At 43.3% G+C, this 15,704-nt stretch overlaps 1 non-coding gene across 1 annotated transcript; it reads right to left on the bottom strand.

Annotated features, from left to right (window-relative positions):
- Window positions 1–4,221: 4,221 nt before the first annotated feature.
- On the bottom strand, window positions 4,222–4,359 carry LOC126005142 (small nucleolar RNA SNORA51). The gene has a single exon (XR_007494316.1). It is a non-coding gene; the product is annotated as a small nucleolar RNA SNORA51 (small nucleolar RNA).
- Between the last annotated feature and the right edge of the window lie 11,345 nt (window positions 4,360–15,704).

Below are 15,704 nucleotides of genomic sequence, written 5' to 3' on the forward strand. Positions count from 1 at the left end.
AGCGGCCTCTTGGCCTCTTCCTTCTTTCATTGTGTAACTGTGGTTGCTACCATACTAGGTTTCTGATTAGTTCCCATAAACAGTGACAATTGAGTACACTGTCTTAAATTAGATTGTTTATTTTCCCCACTTTTTATCTTTTCTCCTCTTTGTGAACTGTTCAATAAGGTATTTTGGTAAAAGAGTCCCTCTCTAGATTTCCTTCCCTTTGTTATTTGTTAAATAAGGAAGTTTGTAGAAGTGTCCCTCAATTTAATATTTATATAAGAACCAAGTCAATTGGATTGTTGGACTTGTTCTAGCATCCCCATAGGCACCAATCTCGCCATGTGATACTGTTCTTCCTTTGCATAGGCACATTAAAGTGGGAAATTATATATAAACACGTTCTTATCTTATAGAGATGGGAACACACAAATTTTCTTAAACGGTGACAATTGTGTCCACTGTCTTAAGTTAGATTGTTTATTTTCCCCACTTTTTATCTTTTTTTCTCTTTGTGAACTGTTCAATAAGGAATTTTGGTGAAAGAGTCCCTCAGTTTAATGCTTATGTTTGAACCAGGTCACAGGGATTGTTGGACTTGTTCTTGTGGCCCCCTTATGCACTGATAACGCCAGGTGGCATTATTCCTTGTTTGCATGGGCACATTAAAATGAAAAATACTATACATACAAATAAGTTCTTATCTAAGAGATAGGAACACAAAATCTTGTGGTGCAATGGAACCTTATACCCTGAACATTGACATGATGACTTGGCACAGGCCTCAGAGGTTTGGGCATTTTCCAGTCACCCCTGAACCAGGGAAGCCATCTATGAAACATCCAAAGTTGTCTATGACATCACCTGGAAGCAATTCTCTACCAGGGAAGATCCTACTGCTGCTCTGACATCGATTTACTCAAAAGAGTCTTCCCTTAACACTGAGAAGATTTAAACAACAACAACGACCTGCATACTGGTCAGGGCTTTCTGCATTGCCCTTTAATTATGAGTTGAAATTAAACGCCACTCCGCACCATCCTGACTTCAATGCAGGATATACAGATTCCAGGACCTTCAATACAGAAACATGAGACCAACAACAGAGACTGTGAAAAATATAACTGTGTGGGCACTACAGACAATGACCTGGATTGGACAAGCTAGTTTGCCTGGAGCCTAGAAATGGTTTTATGTCAGGAAACTTCAGGGGTAGGGTCTCCTTGTACTTAGGCCAAAGTTTTTCCTTTCCATGACCCCATACTTTGGTGGGCCCATGCAAGCGATAATTGCCACTCTAACATTGTTTTTACAGTGCTCTTTTGACTCTAAACCTTTAAGAAACCACTAGTAAAAATATCTGGAACTGCAAAAAAAATAGTTTACATTACTGTTAACATATATGCTTTTAATACTAGCATTCTGGGGGATATATGCTTGGGAATAGGGTTGAAGGGAGGACAACACCGGTGGTGGAAAGGCCCTCATTTATTGTCACTGTGTACCTTAAATATCACTGTGTAAGATTTGTAATTCACTTTGGCCACAATAAAAATAAAAATATATCTATAAAAAACTAATCTATGAAATTAAATACAGGATTTTGGTTCCAAACAAAATAACATAATTGCAAAAGAGATTATATAACCAACATTGTAGATTCTACTAAAGAAGCAGATAGACAGTATAAAACTAATATTCAATTTCTAATTCCTAAATTGTGGATAGTCCTAAATCTGTGGATATTATAATAAAACCAGAATATAAAATTGTGTTTATGTAATATCTATGAACATTGAATATTATTATACATAACAAATATGATATTGTAAAGATGTTTCAGTATTAATGTGTCTAAATAAGTTGGAAAATAAATCATATCTTGCATAATGATGAAAAAATTATAATCAATATTACTTCTATTAAAAATTTAAAAATGAATTAATCTTGAGGATTTGTATTAGAATGAGCTATCTTAAATTGACTTTATTTTGGTCAAAACTATCAATTATTATAAGTGGGAAGGTGGTTCAGCTAGAGAGCACTTGCTTTGCTTGTATGTGGCCCTGAATTTCATCCTCTAATCACCAAAATAAAAAAGGTATATTTTGGGCTTAATTCTTGACATCTTTATATGAGCTCATATATCCAGATGCCTGATTCCAGGTAATCTTCAAATTCTCATTAAGAACCGGGAGAGTAAAGGATCCTGAACAGAGTCTATAGTTGATCCTGTGACAATATACTCCAAGGGCAGAGAAACTCCATATCTCTTAGGCCAAGTGAATTCCTTTTCGAATGACCCCAATATTTACTGTGCCAGGACAGGAGGGAACAAAACAAAACACAAAATATTGTTTATCTTTTTATATATTATTTTTTATCTTCATTTATTATCATTATTATTTTTATTTACCTATCTATTTTTGGTTGATTTCTTTGTTTTGGTGTGGTTATTGAAGCTGTTGCCCCCATTTACACTTTTTTTCTTTACTTTTCTTTTCCTATCTTTCTTTATGTGCTCTGCTATGTTCCTTATCTCAAGACCGTGGCTTTTTTTTTGTTTTGTTTTTTGTTTTTTGTTGTTGTTGTGGTGGTGGTGGTGCTTAGCGTTACTGTTGGAGTCCTCACTGGATATTTGACACTTCTTTTTGTACTGGTGGAGTGTTTCACCTTTTTCTCCTTCGTCTCTCAAACTGATGATGAGAGCCTCTAGAAGAATTCCGCTTATTTTCTGCGTATTAGACTTTTACCCCAGTTTACTACTTTTCTCTTCTTCAAACAAAACCACGTAACTTGAACTAGCTAGTCCTGCCCCCCAGTTAGAGGGGGAAATAAGGGAGGCACCAGGACCAAACAGGTGCAAGACTACTAAGTAGTAGGCTAGATACAGAGGGGACAACATATTCTGGCAGCCCTGGGGGTGAGGGAAGAGCATATGGGAGGTAGGACAAAAACGGAGGTGTAGGGAGGACAAATTGGTGATGGAAATCCCCCCTGATTTTATGTAAATATGTACCTAAAATATTATTGTCAATAATATGTAAGCCACTATGATCAAAATAAAAATTTAATTAAAAAAAAAGAACCTGGATTGAGTACCTCCTACCACTTAAGGCTTTGACAAGGCTAAAAAAAAACAAAGTCATCTCATGCCTGACACTGTTGGTGTTTATTTAGAAGAGGCTATAGATGTAGTTGAAATAATCATGGGTGCTTATAGGGACTTGTGAGAAGTTTTCTATTTTTTTCAGATGCTCTTGCCATTTCCAGGGAGCTGTTATACTTCCGCGCATTTTACTAGATCTTGTGGAATCTGAAGCTATGTTCTTTTTTTTTTTTTTTTGGTTTTTGTTTTTTTGGTTTTTGGGCCACACCCGGCGGTGTTCAGGGGTTACTCCTGGCTGTCTGCTCAGAAATAGCTCCTGGCAAGCACGGGGGACCATATGGGACACCGGGATTCGAACCAACCACCTTTGGTCCTGGATCGGCTACTTGCAAGGCAATAGCCGCTGTGCTATCTCTCCGGGCCCTGAAGCTATGTTCTTTAATCCATGACTGCCTGTCCCCCCAGTCTATCCCTACCCGTCTCCTCTGTACCCTGCACAGGACATCTGTAGTAGCATCCTGGTAGATCTTCTTGTGCTTCCCCTTTCCTCATCCTCCCTGATGCCCTGGTGCTATTTTTCTTTTCTTTTTCAAATCAATTTCATGGATGCACAAGTCACACAAATAAACACATTCCAGCTCTTTGTTCCTGTTGCTTTGTGTCATTTGGTGATTTGTTCTCTTGCTTTGGGCTACACCAGTCTAGGTGCTTAGGGGCCTTGAGAGCTGCTCTTAGCTCCAGGGCTAATCACTGCAATGTTTAGGGAAATATGCAGTGCCAGGAATAGATTCAGGAGTTCCCTCAAGCAAACCAAGTCAACAAACTTTTGAGCTTTCTCTATGACCCTCATCCTGTAATCTGACTCAAAGAGGAAACAGAGTCTATAAGGGTGGTATCTTTGTTTTATTAGACACCAGGAAGAAGACCTGTATTGATTAGTCCAGGGCTCTGTATGACATTAAGTAGATTGGACAGAAATTGAGCAAAAGAATCCTGCATCTAGGATACTAAGCTGAAAATAGATGAGGCTGGTTGGTTCCTGGAGAATCCCCTAATACAATGCAGTGACCCATACAAACCAGAAGGGGGCAGGGTGGTCTAAGTACCAGTTTTTCCCCATCCTCTTTTTTTGTCCCCCAATTCACAACACAGACCAGGCAAAGGGCCGGGCCTGGGTTGAGGTTTATGTGAGGTGTATTTACTGTACCTCCTCTTTCTATACAGTCAGTGTAAAGAACACAGCCTGTGGTAAGCATTGGGAGGCCTTATCTTTTCTTTTTTTTTTTTTTTTTTTTGATGTTTTTATATATACTAAAAAAACCTTCACCAGTGCAACATTCCTATGACCAATATCCCAAGTTTCTTTCCTCCCCACCCCACACAGGCCTATACTCTAGACAGGCTTTCTACTTTCCCATCCTCTTTATCAGGCTCAGTGATCTCCCACAATGGATCCCGTCAGTTTGAGCCTATGATTGGTGGCTCTGAATTCATGTCGATTTGGAACAAACCTCATTTCATAGCTGACTCTCTCTAGAACTATTTATTTGTTCACATAATAATAAGAGTTAATTGAGCTACAACCAGTAGTGCAGGATCAAATCCAGAGCATTGAACATGCTAGACATGTGTTCTGTGACTTGAGCGATCCCCATGGATGTCATCACACTTGCAGTGCCCAGGGGCTGCATATGGCAAGGTGCTCAGAGGTCTCTCCCTGATATGTAGGGAGCTGTTGACAGTGTCAGTGCAGTTACCAGGCCCCATCTAATCCCTCCAGTCTAGCTGACTGGGGTGGTCATCAGCACATCCCTAGGTTTAGGCACCTCTGGAGCTCCCAAACATTCTACCCTGAGTCCAGAGCCTCCATCACACAGAAGGTAGAGGAATAAGCTTTATTGGTAGGATCATGAGCTTCAGTGCAGCCCTTGAGGGCTATGGCTGATGCCCAACTTATGTGAATGGGACAGTAAGGAATTGAATTCTTCAGTCCCTTAGCAGGCAGGGACATGAGTGTGGGAGCAAATAGGAATGGTGCATGGAGGGTTTGGAACAACAAGCATTTAGGAATCATGTGCTTTTTTTTTTTTTTTTTTTTTGCCACACTGGCAGTGCTCATGACTTATTCTTAGCTCTTTGATCAGGGATAATACCCAGAGCTGGGATGGAATCTAGGTTGACCTTCCCTTACTATCTCTGTGACTCCAAGAGATTTTTTTGGCTTTGGTGCCAGGGTAGAACCTGGGGTCTCCTACAAGCAAGGCTGTGCTCTAGCGCTAGGTACATCCAGGCCCAAGTGAGTCCACACTGTCCAGCCCTGAGAAGATCTAGACCTGAGGCATCATGAATCAGATCCTGAGGGAGCATTTACATTACAGCAGAGTCCCCACTATAAAATAATCCCCAGATACCAACCCCCAAACAAAGGTGTTCCCCTAACTTCCTCTTCCCAGAAACCTCTTCCTTTGATATGTATAAGTCCCTGGAGAGTACTTTTGTTTTCTCTCAAGCTTCACCTGCCTGCTGAATTTGGTGGATTTGGTTCTGGATTATAAAGAGAGCAGATCTGGCTTTGTGAGAAATAACACATGGCAGAGAGAGACCTTGAAGTAAAAAGCAGATTGCTTGGTATATTATTTCTCTGCTGCTACCTTGCTTCATGAGAGACCCTTCCATCTAAGGGGTTAGAAAAACGGGTTAGAAAAACCACTCTTGGGCCCGGAGAGATAGCTCAGCGGCGTTTGCCTTGCAAGCAGCCGATCCAGGACCAAAGGTGGTTGGTTCGAATCCCGGTGTCCCATATGGTCCCCCCGTGCCTGCCAGGAGCTATTTCTGAGAAGACAGCCAGGAGCAACCCCTGAGTACCGCCGGGTGTGGCCCAAAAACCAAAAACCAAAAAAAAAAAAAAAAAAAGAAAAACCACTCTTAGACTTTTTGTTTTATTTATTTTTATTTTATACCCACAATAGGCAGTGCCCCTTTCAGTTGACCATATGCCTCAAGTTGGAGCTCAGGGATGTGGGGGATAAGGAAGGGACTGGAAACCCCGAGCCTTGCCCTCCCTCCAGCCTGCATGGTCTCACTGCCTGAAGTTAGGAGTCTGTATGATTCACTGCAGCTCTTAAGAACTACAAAGTAAGGGATAGCCTGTTCTGGCCATGTGCTTGAGCACCCCATTTTCAGGGCCAGAGTTGGGACAATTCCCCTCACAGCCAGGAGAGGGAGAAACTGCAGACATCTCCCAAGTTTCCCAAGCCTTGGGGACACAGCTAATTTCCTCACCTTGCAACCCTCCCACCCCTCTCCCAACTTCAAACGGACACCAAAAATGCAGGGCTGTGTGTGGGTTTACATGCAGAGAGCCCAGGGGGCTAGATGGGCGCCATCCAGATCAGGTGGGGTTGGGAAGGACCTAGACAAACGTTTTCCAGACTCCTCTTCCAGCTTTTCACATTAGTTCTTTGAGACCTCCCGCAACTGGGCTTCGTATCTGGCATCGGAGGGATGTTGAGGGCAGGACAGGCCATTGTTGGGGGGAAAAATAAAGTGAAAGAGGCTCCAGTCTTTCTCACAAAAGTTCCAGGCCTCACGGTCCACTTTGAAGTGCAGCTGAGGAGAGAAGTCAGGACTGATGAGTTGGGGGAACCCAGCCCACTTGCCCCGGGTGAACAGGCGCCCATTGGAACTATAGCAGCAGAGCTGGGAGGCCACGGAGGTGCTGTTCTCCTCCCGCAAGGAACGCAGGCACCGGCCAGCAGAGGGATGGTAGTCGCTCGTGTCTTCTTTTCTATTCTTGTTGCTCTTCCAGTAGAATGTGCGGCCCAGGCCCTGGTCGAACACGCTCACAGCCCTTACCCGGGCCACAGATATGTAAGTGCAGGGGCAGCTGGGCAGGTTCTCCTGCAGCGATTTCACGATCTTGGTGAAGCCTTGATAGTTGCAGCTAAACCATTTTTGACATAGGTTCATCACTGCAGGAGGTAGAGACAATGGTCAGCCCAGCGGGCAGGAGGACAGTGTTGGCAGGGAAGGCCTGCATGGGGCAAAGCTGCAGCTTGGTTTAGAGTGGGAGGGACCCATCTAGCAAAGAGCAGCTGACAGATAAGGGTTAACCACACCCAGGGACAGCTGAACCACAACTTTGGAGAAGATAGAGCTGGCCCAGGGCTGAGCTGGTCCTGGAGGCCCCTATGTACTGAATTGGGTCCTTTAGGAACTGTGGGGAAAGGGACTTGGAGCCTCTCTCAGTCTCACCCTTTTCTCTGGGCTTCCAGGGCTTCTCCCAACCTATTGGAAAGTGTGATATGACTTCCCTACAGCACATGGGCTCCATCATTTTCTCCTTGACTTTTGGGGCCCTGGTTGTGGCTGGGTTTGTTGCTCATGTATACCCCCTCCTAAGAAATGAGTAACTAGAGGGCTGATGTTGGGCCTGACTTGGGGATCCTCTGCCTAGCTGGCTGATTCAAGAGGTGTATCTGTCTCGTCAACTGCAGGTGAGACCTGCAAGATCATTGGGGGTGGAGGGAGTGAGAGACAAAAGCAAGTGACAGAACTAGAAGATGTTGAATAGGGAAGGAAGCATGCCCTTTAGGATCTCCAAGTGTAGAGACCCCTCAAGGCCTTAAAGGAAATCTCCTCTAGGAAAAGTCACTGGATTTGGGACTCAGGTACAGTCCTCAGCAAAACCACTGCCAGGGTCCAATGTGGAGATGTGGAGAGGACAACACTTTGCAAGTATCTTCTGTGTAAAGGTGTGAGGACCTGTCCCTGACTCTTTCCCTTTGGGTCACCCACATTTCCACTATGACCTCAGTCATGTCTTGGATGCTGAGAACAGGGTGCTTACCAGGTGTGTAAGTTTTGACTCCAGGGTATAATATTTTCTCTTCTATCGCACGATATACTCGAGACTTCTCCTCTGCACCCTCTTCCTTGTGCGTGTTGTTCCAGGGACTACTGTCAATGACGTCATCTATGGACTCTTCATCGCTTATAGTGGGAAACATAAGGAAGAAGGGCTTGAAGGTCTGCTCAGCAGACAGACTGCTGGGGGTAACTGGGGTTGAGCCATACCTGATCATCCTTTCCAGCTGCTGGTCCTCTCCTGCCTGCACATTCTCCTGCATGGGACAGATGGCAAAAGGACAATGATCTATCTAGGTTGACGCAGGCTTTTTATAGAGTAGAGGGCACCCAGAAAGTGCAGAGTCCCCTCTTTCTATACTAACCACCTCATTCTTTATTTTTTTGTTTGTTTGTTTGTGGGACATACCTGGTGGTGCACAGGGCTTTCTGCACTCAGGAATAACTCCTGGCAGGACTTGGGGGGCCAACCCAAAGGCATTTTGGGGTGCTTCGACTTTCCTTCCAAGCCCCATCCACTCAAACCTGGGCACAGTCTGGCAGTACCCACAGACTTAGCAACCCAATTGGAACCCTAGGAAAACCTCTCCCTGCCACAGAGCTCAACTCAGCAGTAGCGTGTAACACAATCCAGTGCCCAGCTGGCACTCCAAGCTCACCTGGGCCTTCTGTTGGGAAGTCCTGGACTGGTCTCCAGGACTCTGGTGCATCTCCATAGGGATGATCCCGTAGACAGCAACCTGCATCAGCGTGAGGAGTAGCAGTCCCAGGAGGAGCCATACTCTTGAGGCAAATGGGAACCTCATCTCAGTTACTGCTCGGCACTTCTCCAGTGCTCACTGGCCTGCCTGAATCTGTGCTGGGCCTTTTATTCCTTGGAAGTAAGGCATGTGGGTGGAACTACTCAGCTTTCTGCTCACTTGCTCCTCCCCACTCTGCCCAAGGACTGCTCTGTTCAGGCCTGACCAGCATCAGAAAGACCCCCCAGTCTCCCTGGAGGCTCTCACTCAAGACCATTCTGGGTAGTCCTGGGGCCTGCAGTATCTACCACAGGCACCAGAGCTGTCACAGTCCACCCCTGAGGAAATTCCTGGTCAAGGAAGGTGGCCTCTACCCAGGTTCCTTTTCCCTATCCAGGTGATCAAAAGCCACTCCTAGGAACGGGACCCCCAGGGCCTACAGATTGTGGCCAATGTTCCTCTGTCTCCAGGAAGGTTTCTAAAAATGGCCTATGGGGCGACTCCCCAACACTCTTCCATCTTCCCAGATGCTGGGGAGGAGAGAGAGGATACAGACTGACTCAATTTATTTTCTGCACTCAACTTCTCAGGGGCTTCAAAGCACCTCTAAACCTGGAATGAGTTTTTACTTAGATGTGAGCATTCAACTTCAGCAGGACAGCAGGACATTTGTTGGAGACTGTCCCCAGAAGGACAGATGTGTCACCCATTTAGTGGGGAATAATGGGGCCTCCTTCAGCAAAATCTTGATCAGGGTTTTTCATAGTGTGTACTGGTCAACACCACATGACTTTTAGTGTGGGGTAAAGATTCAGACTCTAAGGCAGAGGTCCTCAAACTATGGCTCACAGGCCATATGTGGCTTGCCAAGGACATTTATCCAGCCCATGAGGTGCTTTTGCTCCTGTTGTCCTGTTAAGCAACTGACTCATCCCAAGTCCACAGTGCACCTGTGTGGGATGTGTGCAGCACTCACCGACTGCCCTCCTTCACTCTGTCTCTAAACTTCTCTCTCTTAGTCTTCTCTTAGTCCTTCTCTCAGTCCTCAAACTACAGCCTGCTAAAAGCTGGCCCATAGTTATCATTTACTTGTTCTTCATTTTAAATATTGCATTTGTTCCCCCCCCCCCATTTTTTAACTTCAAAATAAGATATGTTCATAGATACTTGTTCAGTTTTGTTTTATTTTATTTTATTTGGTTTTTGGATCACACCCAGAGGTGCTCAGGGGTTACTCCTGGCTCTGCACTTTGAAATTGCTCCTCTCAGGCTCAGGGACCATATGGGATGCCAGGAATCAAACCTCGGTTCGTCCAGGGTTGGCCATTTGCAAGGCAAACACCCTACTGCTGTACTATCACTTCGGCTCCATTGATTTTTTTTTTAAACTATAGTCTGGACTTCTTATAGTCTTAGGGACAGTGAACCAGCCCTATTTTAAAAGTTTGAGGGCTCCTGTAAGTGCATTAACTCTCTAAGGGTCAGAGATTGTTAGAGCTCAGTGACTTGGCAGGGGGTGGGGGTCCTGGAAAGGACAGTATGGGCAGTGGAAGGTGTTAGCATGGTGCCCACTACTGGGCCATAAAGGAGCCCCAGGGCCACTGGAATTCAGGGCAAGGGCTGCAGATTCCGGATGGGCTGGGATTCTGGCCAGGATATGGACAAAGGCCAATTTGAGATGTGAAGGACAGAGAAGAGGGAACAATTTCGGGGGATACAGGTCTGAGCCCCACCCAAAGGCCAGCAGCACAACCTGGACATGGGTTGCAGTGTTGCTGCCGGCAGTGGCCTCTGGGTATGGCTTCGGTCTCTGTGATGTACTGAGGAGCTGACAGCATGGAGAATTCTTGGACCCTGGGCTGGTCATCTGGAGTCATGTGTGTGTGTATGTTGTGTTCTTGTTCAGAGATATGATGAGTGATACGAATCGATAAGGTTCTATTATTATGGTTGAGATTGTGGGTCAGTGGTATGATTTTTGCTTTGGTTGAGAGAGATTCAATTGGGAACAAAGAGTTCCCATAGTCTAAGGAGAGGGACTGGTGAAGTGGCTCATGGGACCTTTAAATCTGGAAATCTAACTCAGTCAGGGATGGGAGAAAGCTGTCTTCATGGGACCTGTAATGGCTTCATCTCTGCTTCTTTTCCCAGAGGAAATATCCTTAGATATAAACCTAATTTAGAGACTTTTGCCCCATGAGTTTTTCAGAGATCCTTTGTTATGCAAAAGTTTAACCTGATTAGATTACTTCAGATAGTCTGTAAATGTCTGCCCTTGTTTTGCTGATGATGATTGGTTAAAGCCAATAAACATGGAGTATTGTGGAGACTTGAGCCCCCTTAATTCATGCTTTCTCTCCGTTTACTTCTTAATCCTTAATCCTATACAGAGACCTCGTGTCAGTTCTGTTTGTAGATTGGTTGAGGTTTGATTCGCACAGAGCTCCCAGGAAGGGGAGGCACTTCCCCATTCCCTGTCCACCCAGGACAGGGAAAGCTGTTCTGGCTGTATAGATCCAAGGTAATTAATTCATACAGACAGGAGGGTAAAAGGAAGCAAGAAGGTAATCCTTTTACAAATTCTTTTTCCAGTCATAGCTGCTCCAAAACTCAAGAGCTTGCTAGCCAGATATAAAAGAATCCCATCCCCCCCAGTTTAACTCCTGTATATTCTGATCTAAACAGTGCCCTCTACCTGAAAGGTCATAGGTGGGAAAGCAGGCAGGAAAACATATACCAAAGAGAAATATTATGAAAGCCTCTAAATACTAACACTGTTCACCTGGGGTCATTCCATGGCTTCATCCCCGGCACTACAAAAGAAGAAAGGGGTGTCAATACCTGCCATGGGTCAACCCATTTCAGAAGGTAGCCCATGAAAAATCCTCCAACATTCTCCTAAAGACCTGGGGTCTGGCTCTTGGAGACAGACTCTGGAGGCAGTAGGTTGTGCAAGGTTGTTCATAACATTGTTGGCTCTCCTACCATACATTCCCTAACAGCACTAGGCACCCTGAACCCTGCATGTAGAGCTATTGACCTGTGTACACAAAAGACCAGGGAGGTGTCCAAATGTGTCTGTGTTGTGTGGTTGGGCCAACTTTGAGGCATTCCTGCTGTGAGACCTAAAGTTGTGAAGTGGCTACTTATCCTGAAAGCATATGTGGCCTGTAGGTTTCCCATGTGCTTCATGTGTGCTAATGGATCAGCCTTGCTTTTCTTATTGAGCAGTAGAAACCCATTGTTAAAGACTTCAAGGTAGAGAGTTAGAAAGAGAAATTATAAAAGTGAAGATTTTAAAACAACAATGAGATACTATCTCGCACCCTGGAGATTGGTACACATCACAAAGAACAAAAACAATCAGTGCTGGCAGGGATGTGGTGAGAAAGGAAATCTCATTCACTGCTGGTGGGAATGCTGTTTCATCCAGTCTTTATGGAAAACAATATGGAGATTCCTCAGAAAACTGGAAATTGAGCTCTTATAGGATCCAGCTATACCACTCCTAGGGATATACCCCACTCCTAGGGATATACCCTAGGCGGACACTAAAATACAATACAAAATTTGCTTCCTTGCACCTATATTCATTGCAGCACTATTTACAATAGCCAGAAACTGGAAACAACCAAGATGCCCTTCAACAGATGAATGGCTAAAGACACTGTGGTACATATACACAGTGGAATATTATTCAACCAAAAGGAGAGATGAAGTAATAAAATTTTCCTATATGTGGATGTACATGGAATCTATTATGCTGAATGAAATAAGTCAGAGGGAGAGAGATAGACACAGACACTTACAGAGATAGACACTCATCTATAGGTTTTAAGAAAAATTAAGGACATTATTGTAATAATCCCCAGAGAATATAGAGATGAGGGCCGCAAAGATGGCTTACAATATGAAGCTCACCACAAAGAGTAATGGTGCAGTTAGGGAAATAACTGCACTAACAACTATCATGACAATCTTAATGAGTGAGAGAAGTAGAATGGCTGTCTCAAATACAGGCAAAAGCAGGGCCAGAGAGATGGCTTGGAGGTAAGGCATCTGCCTTCCAGGCAGAAGGACAGTGGTTCAAGTCCCCGTGCCTGCCAGGGGTTTAGGGCCAGGAGTAACCCCTGAGCGCTGTTGGGTGTGACCCAAAAACAAAACAAACTAACAAACAAAAAATACAGGCAAGAGTTGGGAAGGGGCGGCTTTGATGGTGGGAATGTAAAGGAAAAAGTGAAGATTTTATGAATTAAAATAAAACTCACTTTCCCCTCAAAAAACAAAAAACAAAAGCAAAAACAGGTTTTTAGGACTCTAGTCCCTACTTTACCTAGACTAAATGCAAGGCCACCCTGTCATTTGGTTTGGTTGTTGTTTTACTTAGGTGGTTAGGAGGGAGGGTCTACAAACATGTTTCATACAACCTAATACTTCACTTTTCAACAGTTCTCCTTCTTCCCCTCTGTGCTGTTGCTGAAATTCTCAGGGGTTCAACTCTGGGTCTGGTGCTCACAAGCTAGTTGCCAGGAGTTGTTTCTCTTTCTTTTCCTCTTGCTCATTCTGGCTATAGTCCTCCCAGATGATTGCTCTAGGTTTTCTCACTGACAATTTGGGGTCTGTACTCTACCAGTGATAGAACCCGCAGTTTCCGCCTGCACAGCAATGTCCATGTCTTGTCAGTTATGTCATCTAAGATAGGAAGGTCACAAGATCTGCCAGGAATGTGCACTGTTGACTGCCTTACATCTTAGGAAGAAGCAGTGTAATCAGGCAAACTTGCATAGAGGGGACCAGGGATACCTTCTGAAATAAACTGGAGGGTTTTTTGGGAGAGATGAGCAAGTCTACTTGAATCTTGGGCTACATTAAGGACAGTGGTACATAAACATGGATGACTTGTAGCCTTGGGAGAAAGGAAACTAGTGAAGCTAAGGCACTGATCTATATGAATGCAACGGAATAGGGTTATCTAGTGTCATAATCCTTCCTTGTTCTGAGACCAGTGTTCCCTCATCATCCCTGAGCAGATTCAATGATCTCCCCTTGCACAGGGATCTCCAAGCCTGAATCCTGGATAATCACTATTTTATAGCACAACTCTGTCTGGCACTATTTTTTCATACTTTTTTTTTTTTTTTTTGGTTTTTGGGCCACATCTGGCATTGCTCAGGGTTTACTCCTGGCTCTGCACTCAGAAATCGCTCCTGGCAGGCTCGGAGGATCATATGGGACGCTGAGATTCGAACCGATGACCTTTTGCATTGAAAGGCAAATGCCTTACCTCCATACTATCTCTCCGGCCCCATACTTTCACTTTCAAATTACTCACAATTAAAAAACATATTCATACCCGTTTGCTGCTCAGGGGTTATTCCTGGCTAAGCGCTCAGAAATTGCCCCTTATTTGGAGGGACCATATAGGACGCCGGGGAATCGAACCCTGGTCCTTCCTTGGCTAGTGCTTGCAAGACAGACACCTTACCTCTAGCGTCACCTCTCTGGTCCCTAGAAAATATTTTTAAATGACTAAAACAGAATAAATTTTGTTATTAGTAAAATTTTATAAAATTAAAATTAAGGCAAATTTGTAAAATAAAAATTCTGTAAAATTTTTTCCACCCCCTCAAATTCTGTAAAATTTTGAAGAACAATCTAGAGCAGATTGTAAAAAGAGTTAAACTCACTCACTCACACACACAAACACATATATACATACAAATAGACATGCACAAAAGTCAATCATCTTAACTTTGCAATCAAGTTAAATCAACTTTCAGTCAACATAAGAGCCAGAAGTACAAAATAAATTAAAACCAAATTAAATAGAGACAAAAAAAAAAAAAGCATATATTGGGGCCAGGGAAAGAGCTGAAATGGCTGAGTGCATGCTTGGAATATTCAGAGTCCTGGGTTCAAACCTTGCATTGTATATTTCCTTGAGTTCCTCCAGGGGACCCATGAGCATATTCCTATAATGAAATTCAACTCAGCTATAAAAAGGCAAATATACTGAGAGATATAACATGGACAAATTACAAAAGCATTACACTGAAGCAAAGAAGAGAATCAAGGAAGAGTGTGTCTCAGAATACCATTGATAAGCTTCTAAAAAAAATTCTAGGAAATATTAATATTTATTAATAGTGCAATATGTAGTGTTTAATTAGCCCATAGAGGAGTTGGGGGTCAAATGATGAGACTAGGATTATGGAGATGCATGTTATCTTCATTTAGATAGTATTTATTATACTTGCTTCTCTTTTAATGTAGTGGTGTTCTTGGAGGAAGGTGTTGGGCCACACTGCATTGTGAAGGGACTATTCCTAGCTTTGTACTCAGGAGTGCCCTCTGGTGAAGCAAAGGAGACCAACTACCACACTTAGGGAATTGGACCCAGATCGCAAGATGTAAAGCAAATGCCTGAACTCTTTTCCTATCTGGCCCTTATTCTGCTGGTTTCCATAATATAATTATATGTTTAGAATAATTTTAGAAATGAATCTAAAATTTATGCTAATAATGCATAGTTTCCATTTTATCTAAATAGGTTTTAAAAAATAGTCTGTTCTTTGATATATTCTTTTATTATTTATAAACCGGAAAAAGCTTTCTTTTTATTGAGTTTTAACATTTCTTTCATTGCTAATTAATTGCCTTGATTATTATTAATAAAATATAAACTAGGGTTATGTGTCTTAGAAATTGTTTACATTTCTATTTCAGTTACTTCTTATAAAATACATTTTCAAAAATCTCGAACCATGTGATTAGTCCAACATTCAGTTCATGAAAGAAGTTGATACAGCAACTTTCGAACCCTTTCCCCAACACCAGTGTAGTCAGTCACACTTAGAAAGTTTAGATTCACCTGTATTTCTTCTACCACAGAAGGAATCTGTTTTCTTAGTCAACATCAGCTCCTTTTGCACTGCATCCTTATTTTCCTGAAGAGCTACATCTCTCTGCCAGTCTGTCAGTTATGCTCAACTTTTTCATGTCTT

The sequence above is a fragment of the Suncus etruscus genome, chromosome 3 (assembly GCF_024139225.1).
Source record: "Suncus etruscus isolate mSunEtr1 chromosome 3, mSunEtr1.pri.cur, whole genome shotgun sequence".
Taxonomy (NCBI): domain Eukaryota; kingdom Metazoa; phylum Chordata; class Mammalia; order Eulipotyphla; family Soricidae; genus Suncus; species Suncus etruscus.